Genomic DNA, 16259 nt, shown 5'->3' on the forward strand with positions numbered 1-16259 from the left:
ATTAGAGGCTGGCATTTGTGAACATTAGTGGGACTGGGGAAGTTGTAGACACACAATTTTTTTGCCCCTTGAGCCAGTGCTGCAATTTCAACAAATAGTTTTCCCGGCTGCTTTTGCTTGTTTGTACTTTGCTCCTCCCCTGCCCAATTTCACTATGAATGTTGTGGGTGTGCCGTGGGGCTTGCAAAGTTGCGCTGCTAGCCTAAACCTGCCTGCCTATCTGTGCTCACTGCTCAGTGACATGCGGCCCAGGGCTGTGCACTGACAGACTTGGAACAGAGTCAGAGAGCAGAATTTTCATAGTTTGCGCGCCTAAACCTTTTCTTCAGTGATTTATTTTAGAGTGCTCTGTTTATCTTTCATTTGATGTTCTGCTGAGCCAGGGAGCAGCTCTAGGCATGAGCTTCCTAATTAATGCAGTGCAGTTTACATATTTTGTATGTGTGTGTCTGAGTTTTTGTGTGTCTCAGTGTTTTTGTGTGTGTGTTTTTGTGTGTGTGTCTGAGTGTGTTTCCGAGTGTTTGTGTGTGCATATGAGTATGTGTTTAAGTGTGTCTGAGTGTTTGTATGTGTGTTTGCCTGTGTTTTTGTGTGTGTCTGCTTTCTGGGGGGGGGGTGACACCATGACTTACCGCACCGGGTGACACCAACCCTAGTGACGCCACTGTCAACAAATGCATAAAACAAAGACAATACAAAACCACTTTGTTTGAATTTCAAATGAGTAGTATATTTAAATTCTGACAAATTTCAAAGTTAATTCAATTTTCCTTCCTACTGCATCATGTGACAGCCATCAGCCAATCATAAAATGTATTTAGTATATTCTGTAAATTCTGGCACATCCTGAGAAGGAACTGGTGTCTCATAAAGTGTACGTATAAAAAGATTGTGCACATTTAGATAAAGGAAATGAACTATAAAGTTGTTTATACTTTTCTTTAATCTTTTATTATCCATTTTACTCAACACAGTCATAAGCATCTGCAAAGGATATAATATTTTAGGCAGTACAATCATTTTCAGTGCAGTATATTAATTCTAACAGTTAAAAAAAATCGTCATTGTTTTAAATCTTCAGTTATAATTGTTATCATATTTTTAAATTCAAACTACAAAAACATTTTGGGTTTCTTGATATATTTATTCCTTAGTTTGAAAATTGTGCTTAACTTCATTGAAATTAAATTATTATTTTTTATTGATTTTTTTTTACTATTTTCATGTTTTAACATCACAATCTGTCAGTCAAGGACAGGCTATAATCATTGTAGGTTATAATTACTGCACATTGTATTCTCTAGAGTAATACTGAGTTCATATTTACTTGTTTGGTAATTTATAAAGGAAACCCAACAACCAGGGGCAGAACTACCATTGGTGCAGCAGATGCAGTGGCGCTAGGGTCCAAGTACTGGGGGAGGCCCAAAGCTGCCAGTCAATACATAGGCATGTGCCTATGTGATCATTATCTGCCTATGTGGTCATTATTTTTGTCCCCCCCTCAACAAGTAACAATATACATTCTTCTCTCTGTAATGAATTTGTTTATATATATATATATATATATATATATATATATATATATATATATATTATATATATGCTAGTCATCATCATTATATTGTAGAGCATATTAATTATTGTATAAAGACTCACATCAGTGCAGTGTGTTCACTATTAATATTTTAAATACAGGGAGTGCAGAATTATTAGGCAAATGAGTATTTTGACCACATCATCCTCTTTATGCATGTTGTCTTACTCCAAGCTGTATAGGCTCGAAAGCCTACTACCAATTAAGCATATTAGGTGATGTGCATCTCTGTAATGAGAAGGGGTGTGGTCTAATGACATCAACACCCTGTATCAGGTGTGCATAATTATTAGGCAACTTCCTTTCCTTTGGCAAAATGGGTCAAAAGAAGGACTTGACAGGCTCAGAAAAGTCAAAAATAGTGAGATATCTTGCAGAGGGATGCAGCACTCTTAAAATTGCAAAGCTTCTGAAGCGTGATCATCGAACAATCAAGCGTTTCATTCAAAATAGTCAACAGGGTCGCAAGAAGCGTGTGGAAAAACCAAGGCGCAAAATAACTGCCCATGAACTGAGAAAAGTCAAGCATGCAGCTGCCAAGATGCCACTTGCAACCAGTTTGGCCATATTTCAGAGCTGCAACATCACTGGAGTGCCCAAAAGCACAAGGTGTGCCATACTCAGAGACATGGCCAAGGTAAGAAAGGCTGAAAGACGACCACCACTGAACAAGACACACAAGCTGAAACGTCAAGACTGGGCCAAGAAATATCTCAAGACTGATTTTTCTAAGGTTTTATGGACTGATGAAATTAGAGTGAGTCTTGATGGGCCAGATGGATGGGCCCGTGGCTGGATTGGTAAAGGGCAGAGAGCTCCAGTCCGACTCAGGCGCCAGCAAGGTGGAGGTGGAGTACTGGTTTGGGCTGGTATCATCAAAGATGAGCTTGTGGGGCCTTTTCGGGTTGAGGATGGAGTCAAGCTCAACTCCCAGTCCTACTGCCAGTTTCTGGAAGACACCTTCTTCAAGCAGTGGTACAGGAAGAAGTCTGCATCCTTCAAGAAAAACATGATTTTCATGCAGGACAATGCTCCATCACACGCGTCCAAGTACTCCACAGCGTGGCTGGCAAGAAAGGGTATAAAAGAAGAAAATCTAATGACATGGCCTCCTTGTTCACCTGATCTGAACCCCATTGAGAACCTGTGGTCCATCATCAAATGTGAGATTTACAAGGAGGGAAAACAGTACACCTCTCTGAACAGTGTCTGGGCGGCTGTGGTTGCTGCTGCACGCAATGTTGATGGTGAACAGATCAAAACACTGACAGAATCCATGGATGGCAGGCTTTTGAGTGTCCTTGCAAAGAAAGGTGGCTATATTGGTCACTGATTTGTTTTTGTTTTGTTTTTGAATGTAAGAAGTATATTTGTGAATGTTGAGATGTTATATTGGTTTCACTGGTAAAAATAAATAATTAAAATGGGTATATATTTGTTTTTTGTTAAGTTGCCTAATAATTATGCACAGAAATAGTCACCTGCGCACACAGATATCCCCCTAAAATAGCTATAACTAAAAACAAACTAAAAACTACTTCCAAAACTATTCAGCTTTGATATTAATGAGTTTTTTGGGTTCATTGAGAACATGGTTGCTGTTCAATAATAAAATTAATCCTCAAAAATACAACTTGCCTAATAATTCTGCACTCCCTGTATATATATATATATATATATATATATATATATATATATATATATATATATATATATACATACTCAAAATCATTATAGGGAGAAGAATGTATATTATTACTATTACTTATTTTTGAGGGCCCTCTGTTGAGTATGTGCGCTATTGCCAAAAGCAACAACATTAGAAACCATCTTTAATCCTGGAACCAATAGCGTTGGGCAGTTTGTGGTTTATACTGATCCAAAAGAGCATGGCGGCTAAAAAATAAGCCCTTGTGCCCTAAAATGCCCTTAAAAACAGGAGTCATAGCTCCACCTTTTACAACACCACTTAAAGGGACAGTCTACGCCAGAACTGTTATAGTTTTAAAAGATAGATAATCCCTTTATTACCCATTCCCTAGTTTTGCATAACCAACACAGTTATATAAATACACGTTTTACCTCTGTGATAAGCTTGAATCTAAGTCTCTGCAAACTGCCCCCTCTTTTGAAAGACATGCATTTTAGCCAATCAGTGCTGGCTCATAGGAACTCCATGAGCATGAGCACAGTGTTATCTATATGACACACATGAACTTACACCCTCTAGTGGTGAAAAACTGTCAAAATGCCCTGAGAGAAGAGGCGGCCTTTAAGGAATTAGAAATTAGCATATGAACCTCCTAGGTTTATCTTTCAACTAAGAATACCAAGAGAACAAAGCAAAATTGGTGATGAAAGTAAATTGGAAAATTGTTTAAAATTACATGCCCTATCTGAATCATGAACTTTATTTTGGACTAGATTGTCCATTTAAGCATGGCTGCTGCCTCTCCATGGGATAGTCTGTATCCTCCTTTCTTTCATCTCCTTGTACTACCTGGTGCTGATAGAGGCATCACTTCGACCTGTGAATTAAAGGGGTCAAATCACTGCTTTTTATTTGTGAGGCAGCAGTGACTTAAAGGGACATTCCAGACAAAATTGGAAACCACATGGGTGCATTTCGGTATTGAACAGAAACAGAAATCTATGTGCATTTATATTTTGACTGGAATGTCCCTTTAACCCCTAGATTGTCCATGTGTGTTTGGGCTATCAGAGACTTACTGATCTAATTTTTTTCAGCCTATTGAGAACTTTATTATATTACCTGCAAATGTTCAGGCAAATTTATTTTAGATTTATTGTAACAAGATTATGTAAATAATGAACACAACTTCTCATATATACTTTACTAGTGTAGAAATACAATTCTAATGCTCTGATAAAGGAAAACTACATTTTTGAATCAGCTCAGATTTCCTTGTAGGGAAGAGCTAACATTTTCAGAGCTGTTAAATCATTGTCAAGATTCAGTAACTATTCACAAAAGTCATTAGTGGGAAATCTTATCTTATGCATTAGCTGAATACAATACAGGAATTTAAAAGATTTTCTTCTTGAAAGCCTAATAAATGGTTGGTGTATCTATGTATCTTACAACAATTCCTGCTAGGCTAAGTTATTGCTGACAGCCAATCCTGTTTCGTCTGTACCCTATATAGGGCTAGATTACAAGTGGCGAGCTATTTAGTGCTCCCGCTCGCGTGTTAACTTCGCTAACTCGGTCGGTTTAGGGCACATCAAAACTTAATAATCTTAAGGCGTTAACACAAAATGAAATATTACATAAAAATATTTTTATTAAATTATTAAAAATTATTAAACATAATATGTAAAATATATAGATAAATTCTATGAATTATTTAGAATATTTTGCAATATGTTTAATAATTTATATTAAATTTTTATATCTAATATTTCAATAACGTGCCTTTAGATTGCTACGTTTTCATGTACGCTAACCTCAGCATGTTAGAATCTAAATTGCAAAACTTGATGCGCAAAACGCATATTTTACATTCCAATTTCATTCACATAGAAAATAATCTACTTTTTATTATTAAATACAGTATATATTTATATATATAGCATAATGTTCATGTAAAAATAAATATTTCTATAGTAATAGTTATATAGGTATACTGTAGGTACATATATATATATATATATATATATATATATATATATATACACACGTTGATTGGAGTAGCCGTGTTAGTCCAGAGATTTAGATATCAAAATAACAAGAGTATTGCATTGAGCAATGATACTTTTTTATTGAACTAGCTATACATTTATAAGATGACAAGCTTTCGGAAGAATGTCTTCCTTTTTCAAGTCTGAAGCAATACTGACCAATTTGATGGAATTTACAGATTATATCTTAAAACATAGGATAGCTAAAAAAACACATTTGTGAAAGCAGCACATCTAATCACAAGAGTAAATCCTATAACATTAAAGGGGCATATTCTGGTCCCAGGTTTAGGGGTGTTTCCAAATTTTACCCTATTCAATCAAGGGGTCCCATTCTGGAAAAGTTCCAGAAAAGGGTGGAGGATGATCTAAATAAATTGGCATACACCGCTAGACTTGGAGCAAAAGGCAACCTCAGCAATAAAGAGAGAATTGCACTTAAGGATTTAAGTGAGAACAAAAATCTGGTGGTGAGGGCAGCAGATAAGGGAGGGTCAGTTGTTCTGATGAATAGGGAGTTCTTCATTAACAAAGCACTCCGACAACTTAATGACCCTAAACAATATACCAAACTGGATTTTGATCCCTCTTCTAGATTCCAGAAAGAGCTCTCACACCTGATTGATGATGGGAAAGAAGCTGGGTACTTTGATGATGGCACTTGTGACTTTTTATATGCCAGAAACCCTAGAATTCCCACCTTCAACCTTCTTCCAAAGGTGCACAAGACTTTGGAGAATGTTGAGGGTAGACCCATCATCAGTGGGATTGACTCAATGTTGGAACCTTTGTCTAAGTGGTTAGATTCTCTTTTACAACCCCTTGTGGGGGAACTTCTTAGTCATCACAGAGACACTAAACAGCTGCTCAAAGAAGTAGAAATGATCCCTTGGAAGGAAGGCTATGGCTGGTTATCAGTTGATGTAAAGTCATTATATTCGTCCATTCCACATAGCTCTGGTCTGGAGGCCATATCCTTCTTTCTAAGGAGATCTACTGAGTATAGCGATGAATTTATTGCGTTTGTTCTCAGAGCTACTGAATTCCTGCTCACCCATAACTTTTTTGTGTTTGAGCGTGTTTTTTATCTCCAGAGGTGTGGCACAGCCATGGGAGCAAAATTTGCTCCCTCTTATGCCAACCTGTATATGGGTTGGTGGGAGCTGTGCCACATCTTTTGAGATATGAATAAGCACAAGGGCAACATTGTTTATTATCGTCGCTATATAGACGACTTGCTCTTTATTTGGGATGGAAGTTTGGATGAAGCACAGGAATTTGTGGGACATTTAAATATTAACAATGCCAGTTTACAGTTTACCCATGAGTTTGGGTCTTCCAGCATAAACTTTTTGGATGTTACCCTTCATGGTGAAGGGACAGAGAATGTAAGGGTGGAACTGTATAGAAAGCCTATAACTAGGAATACCCTATTACATGCTCACAGTAGCCACCCTAAACAGGTTTTCAAGTCAGTATTGAAAGGCCAATTCACTAGGGTAAAAAGAAATTGTACCTGTGATAATGAACATTCCAAGCATGAAACAGAATTATCTAAAAAATTCCTTGAGAGGGGTTACCCCAAACAGGATATTGATAGGGCCCGGGAGGAAATTAGGGCTATGGAAAGAAATAATCTTCTCAGAGACAAACCCATAGGATGTGATGAAAAATCTGAACAGTTAACTTTTGTGACTCAGTTCAGTAGGCAATACTATCAGATATGTAATATTATACGCAGACACATGACACTGCTGAGAGCAGATGATGATCTTGCACAGATTGCCACACAAAAGGTGAGGTTTGCTTTTAAAAGAGGCAAAACTATAGGTAATTATGTAGCCCCTACACAATTGAAACAAGATGAGACTAGTGTATCCTCCTGGTTAAGGTATAAAGGAGTTTACAAATGTAGTTACACCAACTGCATAGCATGTGGACATGCAAAATTGGGTAATATGTTCAGAAGCGCATATTCTGGTGAAACGTTTGTACATAGAGCGCTTTTTAATTGCAGATCCACATATGCAGTCTATCTCCTCAATTGTGATTCATGTGACATCCAATATACAGGTCAAACATCTAGACAAGTTAGGACTAGGATAAGGGAACACATAAATGACATTAAGACGGGCAAACTAACCACCCCCTTGGTTAATCATTTTAAGGTTAAACACAACAAGGATCCCGGGACATTGTCTTGGACAATCATTGAAGTTGTGAATACAAATAATAGGGGGGGGGGGGGGTGATAGGGATAACTTGCTTCTTAAAAGGGCGGTGTTCTGGATACACAGACTACACACCAGGATGCCCAATGGGCTTAATTCTGAATATGATTTGATCAATTTCTGGTGTTAGCCTGTGTATCCCTTTGAAAGACATTACACTATACCATGGTATATGTATGGATAGAGTATGCTTCCCCTTCCCTGTGTAGCTTCGTAGCTTTCTATATGTGACATGGAATTATCCCCCCTTTTCCAGTCCCTTTTGGTGGTCATTTGACATATAACATTATCAGAAATTCATTACTCATTACACAATTTAACCCCTCTATTAGTTCCAATGAAAACACATGGTACACATAGGGTTGCACCAAAAATATGAAATTGTTTTCAAGCAGCCGTATAAGGATATTTATATGGAATTGCATTTGTGTGAAACATTATTCAAATTGTGTAGGCATGTGTTTTTTCTTATGTGTATATATAACAGGAAATGTTTAGTATATTCTATAAGGTTTTTGTTTTTATATATGAATATAAGGTTTACTACCTAATAAGAAGTGGACATTAAGATGTTAACATCCAAAATTTGGGCAGTTACTAAATTCTCAGGTGGAGGTGTGTGTTACCCACGTAGCACAAGATTTTAACCTAACACAGGTGATCTGTTTCTTTAAATCAGAGATCTAGCTTAAACCCTTCAGCTACGATTACGGCACCAGCCGAAACGCGTCAGCATCAGGGTACGTGGGCAACCACTACTCCACCTTTGCCCTAGAGGTTTACAGCTTTATCCTGTGTGTCTCCTGCTGTCTTTTAAACACTTTGAATAAAGGACGCTTTGCTTTTGAAAATCATCCGGTGCCTATACTTGTCTTTTTCGCTGAATTTCTTGGATATGAACAAGGCACGGACATCTACTGAGCAGCAATAGCCTCCCCTGTATCATATTGCATCATATTGGATTACCGGTTTTTCAAGGCCGTGGACTCTCCTTACCGTTTGGGTTCACCCGCCCCTCATCGTGACGTCACGCACTTCCGGACCGGCTGTGTACACGCTGACACGCTGTAGGGATCCACCCTGCTGCTCGACCTCCATGCCGCTGTGAATACACAGAGTTCTTCGAGAGAGGATCTTGAGCATTGAATATTAGAAGGTGGGTCCCCAGGATCAGCGTTTTCTTATCAGCGTATGTACTATTATGCAAATGTCTTTGGAACTTTCATAGGGGTTTGGAGTGACGGGAGAAATTGCTAAATACAGGGGTTAATTTGTGAAAGCATATCTTCAACCACAGTGGCTTGCTAACAGGTGCTGCAATACTTTTTTGGTGGCATAGTCATGTATATCTGCAAATGTGGTATACATGATCACACTGCATGTGAAGTGGGATGTTATATTGGAGAAACAAGCCAAAAACTGCACCTTCAGATGAACTTACACAGACACTCAATCAAAAACCACTGTGAAACAAAATACTGTACCCCTGTTGGTCACCATTTCACCCAACCTGACCACTTCATCCAAAACCTCAAAATCAAGATTCTCAGAGGCAACTTCAAAAACACCATGGAAAGAAAAACCCTTGAAATAAAAATGATAATGCACTTCAACTTGCTAAATTCTGGACTAAATGTAGACTCCGGTTTCTTAACCCATAATCAAAAATATTTATAATGTACTTTCATACTGTAATCAATTACATTGTATATTCCACACTCTCTATGCATAGGTACGCAGGTAAGTCTATGTCCACACTTTTGTCATTATTATTATTCCCCTTTTTTTCTTTCTTTCCTTTCTCCTTTTTTGACTATCTTCTATTCCCCTGTATACCTAATTTCCCATCTTTATTCATATTGATTCTATGTTGATATATAACTTTATGTCAGTATATGCTTTGTGTATAACCATATATTTTCCCTGTCTGTTATCCTTTACTGACACTATCTGCCTCTGTCTCCTAAACCCCCCTCATTATTTTTACGACACCCCCTCCTCCCCCTGCATTCAGACCTCTGTAACACTTTCTGTCTTTTTAGCCATCCTATGTTTAAGATATAATCTGTAAATTCCATCAAATTGGTCAGTATTACTTCAGACTTGAAAAAGGAAGACATTCTTCCGAAAGCTTGTTATATTATAAATTTATAGTTACTCCAATAAAACAGTATCATTGCTCAATGCAATACTCTTGTTATTTTGATATATATATATATATATATATATATATATATGTGTGTGTTTACAATAAAAAGGACATTATCCTGTAAGTGGAATGCATTGGAATGCAAAATATGTACAGTAAATATGCAGTAAAACACATAAATACATATGTACACACACATATATACATACATATACATATTTAGACATGTGTATGTATGTATCTCTATATCCCTTTTTTCTAACACCTGCGACCTTATATCTTTGAGCCTTTATAACTTTTAATGCAATATTTTTTTAAATAATTTTTTCATCAGACAGTGTTATTATGAGTGTAATTGTACTTTAAAGGCATTATTGATGTGTTTTGTGAAACTTTTTTGTCTTATGTAACAGTAACAGTTAGCCTGAGCTCTAAAGTTGCGCTAACTTGACGCGTGATAACTTAATTTTGTTTAAGCGAACGCATTTACTTAGTGCTCCACTCATAATCTAGCCCATAACCAGTATAGCAAAGAGGTCACCTGTGTTCAACACTAACACTGATTAGCATTACAAGCACGCTGCCTTCCCTGTGCGCATGATGGTCCTCATTATTATGGCCTTGGAAAAAGCCTTGTATAAGTAACCCAGAAGCTATACCAGCAGCATTCATCTGACCCAGCAACAGGGATAATTACACCCATGGTGATGTTTCCTATTAATATATTGCAGACTTTGCAGTGATTTACATCTCTTTTCATATGAGGTGTCACACTCAGAGGCTGTTAGTGTAGAATTAGTCTTTTTTTTTTCATACAAAATTTGCAGTTTTATTAAAAGTAGTTTTCAATGAGCAAACTTACACATAAAAAGCATTAGATTCACACAACATGGCCAGTATATTTAAAATTAAGATTCATACATAAACATTTTCAGATAGATATTTGGAGGCCAGATAAAATGGGTTAAATTGCCTCTCCATGTGTGTTCTAGACAATTAAGTAGATAAGTGGTTTGCATGTATCTGGTAGACAAGGGTTAACTCAATGAATTGTGTGTTCTGCTGCAAGTGTGCTATTGATTTAACCCCTTGATTGCCAATGTGCATTGTGTTTGTGTCAACGAGCAGTTATTTTATTGCCTTGATTGTACACCAAAAAAAAAAAATCTGTTCTCAAAATTTGGGGGCTAGCTCCAAGATGTTAAACAAATTTATCTAGTTCTAAAAAAAAATATAAATTACACATTGCATTTTAAAAATGCTAATAATAATAGAAATAAACTATTGTAACAATCGCCTAGATTACAAGTCTTGCGTTAGCCTTAAAAAGCAGCGTTGAGGGGTCCCAACGCTGCTTTTTTAACACCCGCTGGTATTACGAGTCAGGCAGGTACAGGTGTACCGCTCACTTTTTTTCCGCGATTTTAGCTTACCGCAAATCCCCTTACGTCAATTGCGTATCCTATCTTTTTAATGGGATTTTCCTAACGCCGGTATTATGATCACTGGAAAAAGTGAGCGGTAGACCCTCTCCTGGCAAGACTCCTAACGCATTTTAAAGTCAGTAGTTAAGAGTTTTATGGGCTAACGCCGGAACATAAAGCTCTTAGCTAATGTGCTAAAAAGTACACTAACACCCATAAACTACCTATTAACCCCTAAACCGAGGCCCCCCCACATTGCAAATACTATAATAAAATTATTTAACCCCTAATCTGCTGACCGGACATCGCCGCCACTGTAATAAATATATTAACCCCTAAACCGCCGCACTCCCGCCTCGCAAACACTAGTTAAATTTTATTGACCCCTAATCTGCCGTCCCTAACATCACCGACACTTACCTACATTTATTAACCCCTAATCTGCCACCCACAACGTCACCACTACTATATTAAATGTATTAACCCCTAAACCTAAGTCTAACCCTAACCCTAACACCCCCCTAACTTAAATATAATTTAAATACATCTAAATAAATTTACTATTATTAAATAAATTATTCCTATTTAAAACTAAATACTTACCTATAAAATAAACCCTAAGATAGCTACAATATAACTAATAGTTACATTTGTATCTATCTCAGGATTTATTTTTATTTTACAGGCAAGTTTGTATTTATTTTAACTAGGTACAATAGTTATTAAATAGTTATTAACTATTTAATAGCTACCTAGTTAAAATAAGTGCAAATTTACCTTTAAAATAAAACCTAACCTAAGTTACAATTACACCTAACACTACACTATAATTAAATTAATTACCTAAACTACCTACAATTAAATACAATTAAATTAAATAAACTAAAGTACAAAAAAAGCAAACACTAAATTACAGAAAATAAAAAAGAAATTACAAATTTTTTAAACTAATTACACCTTATCTAATCCCCCTAATAAAATAAAAAAGCCCCCCAAAATAAAAAAAAATCCCTACCCTATACTAAATTACAAATAGCCCTTAAAAGGGCTTTTTTGCGGGGCATTGCCCCAAAGTAATCAGCTCTTTTACCTGTAAAAAAAAAATACAATACCCCCCCAACATTAAAACCCACCGCCCACACACCCAACCCTACTCTAAAACCCACCCAATCTCCCCTTAATAAAACCTAACACTACCCCCTTGAAGATCACCCTACCTTGAGACGTCTTCACCCAGCCGGGCACAAGTGGACGTCGTCCAGAGGGGCAGAAGTCTTCATCCGATCCGGCCAGAAGAGGACATCCAGACCGGCAGAAGTCTTAATCCAGTCGGCATCTTCTATCTTCTTCCATTCGGAGCGGAGTGGGTCCATCTTGAAGACATCTGACACGGAGCATCCTCTTCCATCCGACGGCAACTGAAGAATGAAGGTTCCTATAAGTGACATCATCCAAGATGGCGTCCCTTCAATTCCGATTGGCTGATAGAATCCTATCAGCCAATCAGAATTAAGGTAGGAAAAATCCTATTGGCTGATGCAATCAGCCAATAGGATTGAAGTTCAATCCTATTGGCTGATCCAATCAGCCAATATTATTGAGCTCGCATTCTATTGGCTGATTGGAACAGCCAATAGAATGCAAGATCAATCCTATTGGCTGATTGCATCAGCCAATAGGATTTTTCCTACCTTAATTCCGATTGGCTGATAGGATTCTATGAGCCAATCGGAATTGAATGGACAAAATAAAGTCCGTCCAAATATAGAAAATAAGTCCCAAAAAAAGATATGTTAATGTGAGTATCTAAAAAAACGAAAAGGAAGGTATATTTATCCAAAAATCCAAGTGCAGATTATTATGTGTATATATCCTCCTAGGTAGTAAAAAATAATCCCACGTGGAGTTACTTTTGAGAGGGCTAGAATGCAAGCCTGTGAAAAGAACTGAGATAAGGGGGCAGTCTGCAGAGGCTTAGATACAAGGTAGTCACAGAGGTAAAAAGTATATTAATATAACCGTGTTGGTTATGCAAAACTGGGGAATGGGTAATAATAATATATTTTTTCAGTTCTCTTTTCTTATTTATAGAAAAATATATACAAATATTAAAAAAACTGTACCCACAAGGCTGAAAATATTATATGTACTATAGTAGCAGTGATGTATTTTTATTTTGCTAACTATACATTAAAAAAACAACAAGCCTTTGAGAGACTTCTTGTTCTTCGAGTCCGAAATAAAACTGTTTATATGATGAATAACATTAATATGATTAAATTTGTAGTGCTTAAGCGATAGTGCAGGGTGCGTTATCCTAAGTGCAACCTTGCGCAAAGAATTGCATAAGTAGATGGTAAAAAAGGTTTATCAGAAAATCTTAACGCAGACAATTTTTTTTTAGCAAGCCCTATTCTTAGAATGGAAAACACAGGGTGCGATATTATTGCTCATATTACATATTATCAAATCAAGTATTTTTCTCATAATTATACTGTACATATTAAATGTAAAATCAAGGTTTATAATTGAAAAAGAAAATGTTGTAAGAGTGATTAAAGGGATATTAGTATATGATCATGTGCTGCTCTTATATGTATGTGTATATATATATACAAAACACGGAAGGGAACTGCACTCTCATACCGGACCGGGTACACATCCCATGACCCTGCAACATGCTCAGCCCTGGGTGCCACTGGCACTCACAGGAAGCTGTGCTGTCCCCAGAGTCACAAGCAGTTAACCCCAGACAGGTCTGGGTGCAAGAACCATAGGGAAAATTACAAAACAAATTAACCCCTTAACGACCGAGGACATGCAGGGTACGTCCTCAAAAAAAAGGCAGTTAACGCCTGAGAACGTACCCTGCACGTCCTCGGTGTGGAAAGCAGCTGGAAGCGATCCTGCTCACTTCCAGCTGCTTTACGGTTATTGCAGTGATGCCTCGATATGGAGGCATCCTGCAATAACTCTAGATGGCCATCCGATGCAGAGAGAGCCACTCTGTGGCCCTCTCTGCACCGGACATCGATGGCCGGTATCGTTGGTGGGTGGGAGCCCACTTGGGAGGCGGGTGGGCGGCCATCGATGGGCCGGGTAATGTAGAGGGGGGCGGGATCGGGGGCAGGGCCAATGGGGGCGCGCACGGGCGCGCGCGCGTGCACGGGGGGCGGCGGGCGGGCGCGTGCACGGGGGGGGAGCGGGTGGGAACGCTACACTACAGAAAATATAACTTTTAAAAAGTTTGAATAAGGGGAATTTTAATTTAAGAAAAATATAAATCGAACATATCTAGAAGAGGGTGGGGGGTTGGTCTTTGGTGGGGCAGGGAGCTACACTACAGAAAAGGGGAAAGATTAAAAAATATCAGCAATTTTATTCTAAACTGGGTACTGGCAGACAGCTGCCAGTACCCAAGATGGCGGCCATTAAGACAGAGGGGAGAGTTAGAGAGCTGTTTGGTGGGGGATCAGTCAGGTTGGGAGCTAAAGGGGGGTCCTACAGAGCAGCATATGTAAATATGCCTTTTTTTTTTTAAAAAATAAAGCCCAAATATAGCTTTTATTTTAGTACTGGCAGAGTTTCTGCCAGTACTTAAGATGGCGGGGACAATTGTGGGGTGGGGGAGGGAAGAGAGCTGTTTGGGAGGGATCAGGGGGTCTGATGTTTCAGGTGGGAGGCTAAGCTCTACACTAAAGCTAAAATTAACCCTGCAAGCTCCCTACAAGCTACCTAATTAACCCCTTCACTGCTACCCATAATGCGTGTGATGCGCATTTAGCGGCCTAAGTACCAAAAAGCAACGCCAAAGCCATATGTGTCTGCTATTTCTAAACAAAGGGGATCACAGAGAAAAAATTACAACCATTTATGCCATAATTGCACAAGCTGTTTGTAAATAATTTCAGTGAGAAACAAAAAGTTTGTGAAAAAGGGAACTTTTTTTTTATTTGATCACATTTGGCGGTGAAATGGGGGCATGCAATATACCAAAATGGGCCTAGATCAATACTTTGGGTTGTCTGCTACACTAGACTAAAGCTAAAATTAACCCTACAACCTCCCTACAAGCTCCCTAATTAACCCCTGCACTGCTGGGCATAATACACGTGTGGTGCGCAGCGGCATTTAGCGGCCTTCTAATTACCAAAAAGCAATGCCAAAGCCATATATGTCTGCTATTTCTGAAAAAAGGGGATCCCAGAGAAAAATTTACAACCATTTATGCCATAATTGCACAAGCTGTTTGTAAATAATTTCAGTGAGAAACCGAAAGTTTGTGAAAAAGTGAACAATTGTTTGTATTTGATCGCATTTGGCGGTGAAATGGTGGCATGAAATATACCAAAATTGGCCTAGATCAATACTTTGGGATGTCTTCTAAATAAAAATATATACATGTCAGGGGATATTCAGGGATTCCTGAAAGATATCAGTGTCCCAATGTAACTAGCGCTAATCTTGAATAAAATGGTTTGGAAATAGCAAAGTGCTACTTGTATTTATGGCCCTATAACTTGCAAAAAAAGCAAAGAACGTGTAAACATTGGGTATTTCTAAAATCAGGACAAAATTTAGAAAATATTTAGCATGGGTGTTTTTTAGTGGTTGTAGATGTGTAACAGATTTTGGGGGTCAAAGTTAGAAAAAGTGTGTTTTTTTCCATTTTTTTCTCATATTTTATAATTTTTTTTATAGTAAATGATAAGATATGATGAAAATAATGGTATCTTTGGAAAGTCCATTTAATGGCAAGAAAAACTGTATATAATATGTGTGGGTACAGTAAATGAGCAAGAGGAAAATTACAGCTAAACACAAACACCGCAAAAATGTAAAAATAGCCTTGGTCCCAAACGGACAGAAAATGGAAAAGTGCTGTGGTCATTAAGGGGTTAATACAACACACAGAGAAAACCCAGCACTCACTTACAAGCTCTCAGCTAAGATTTAAAAGCAAAAATGGAAAGGTTAGTTACCGCATCTGGCCAAATGGAACAAGCCCAGGTACCACGTCAAGGTCCTTTCCAATACCTGGGACCCTAAAACAGCCACACAATGCAAGCTTTCAAATCCAAACAAACTGGGAACAAGGGAAGGGTGCACAGGCATATGTAATCACCCTAGACATATACAAAACACGGAAGGGAACT

Source organism: Bombina bombina, chromosome 1, assembly GCF_027579735.1.
Source record: "Bombina bombina isolate aBomBom1 chromosome 1, aBomBom1.pri, whole genome shotgun sequence".
In the NCBI taxonomy this organism is placed as follows: domain Eukaryota; kingdom Metazoa; phylum Chordata; class Amphibia; order Anura; family Bombinatoridae; genus Bombina; species Bombina bombina.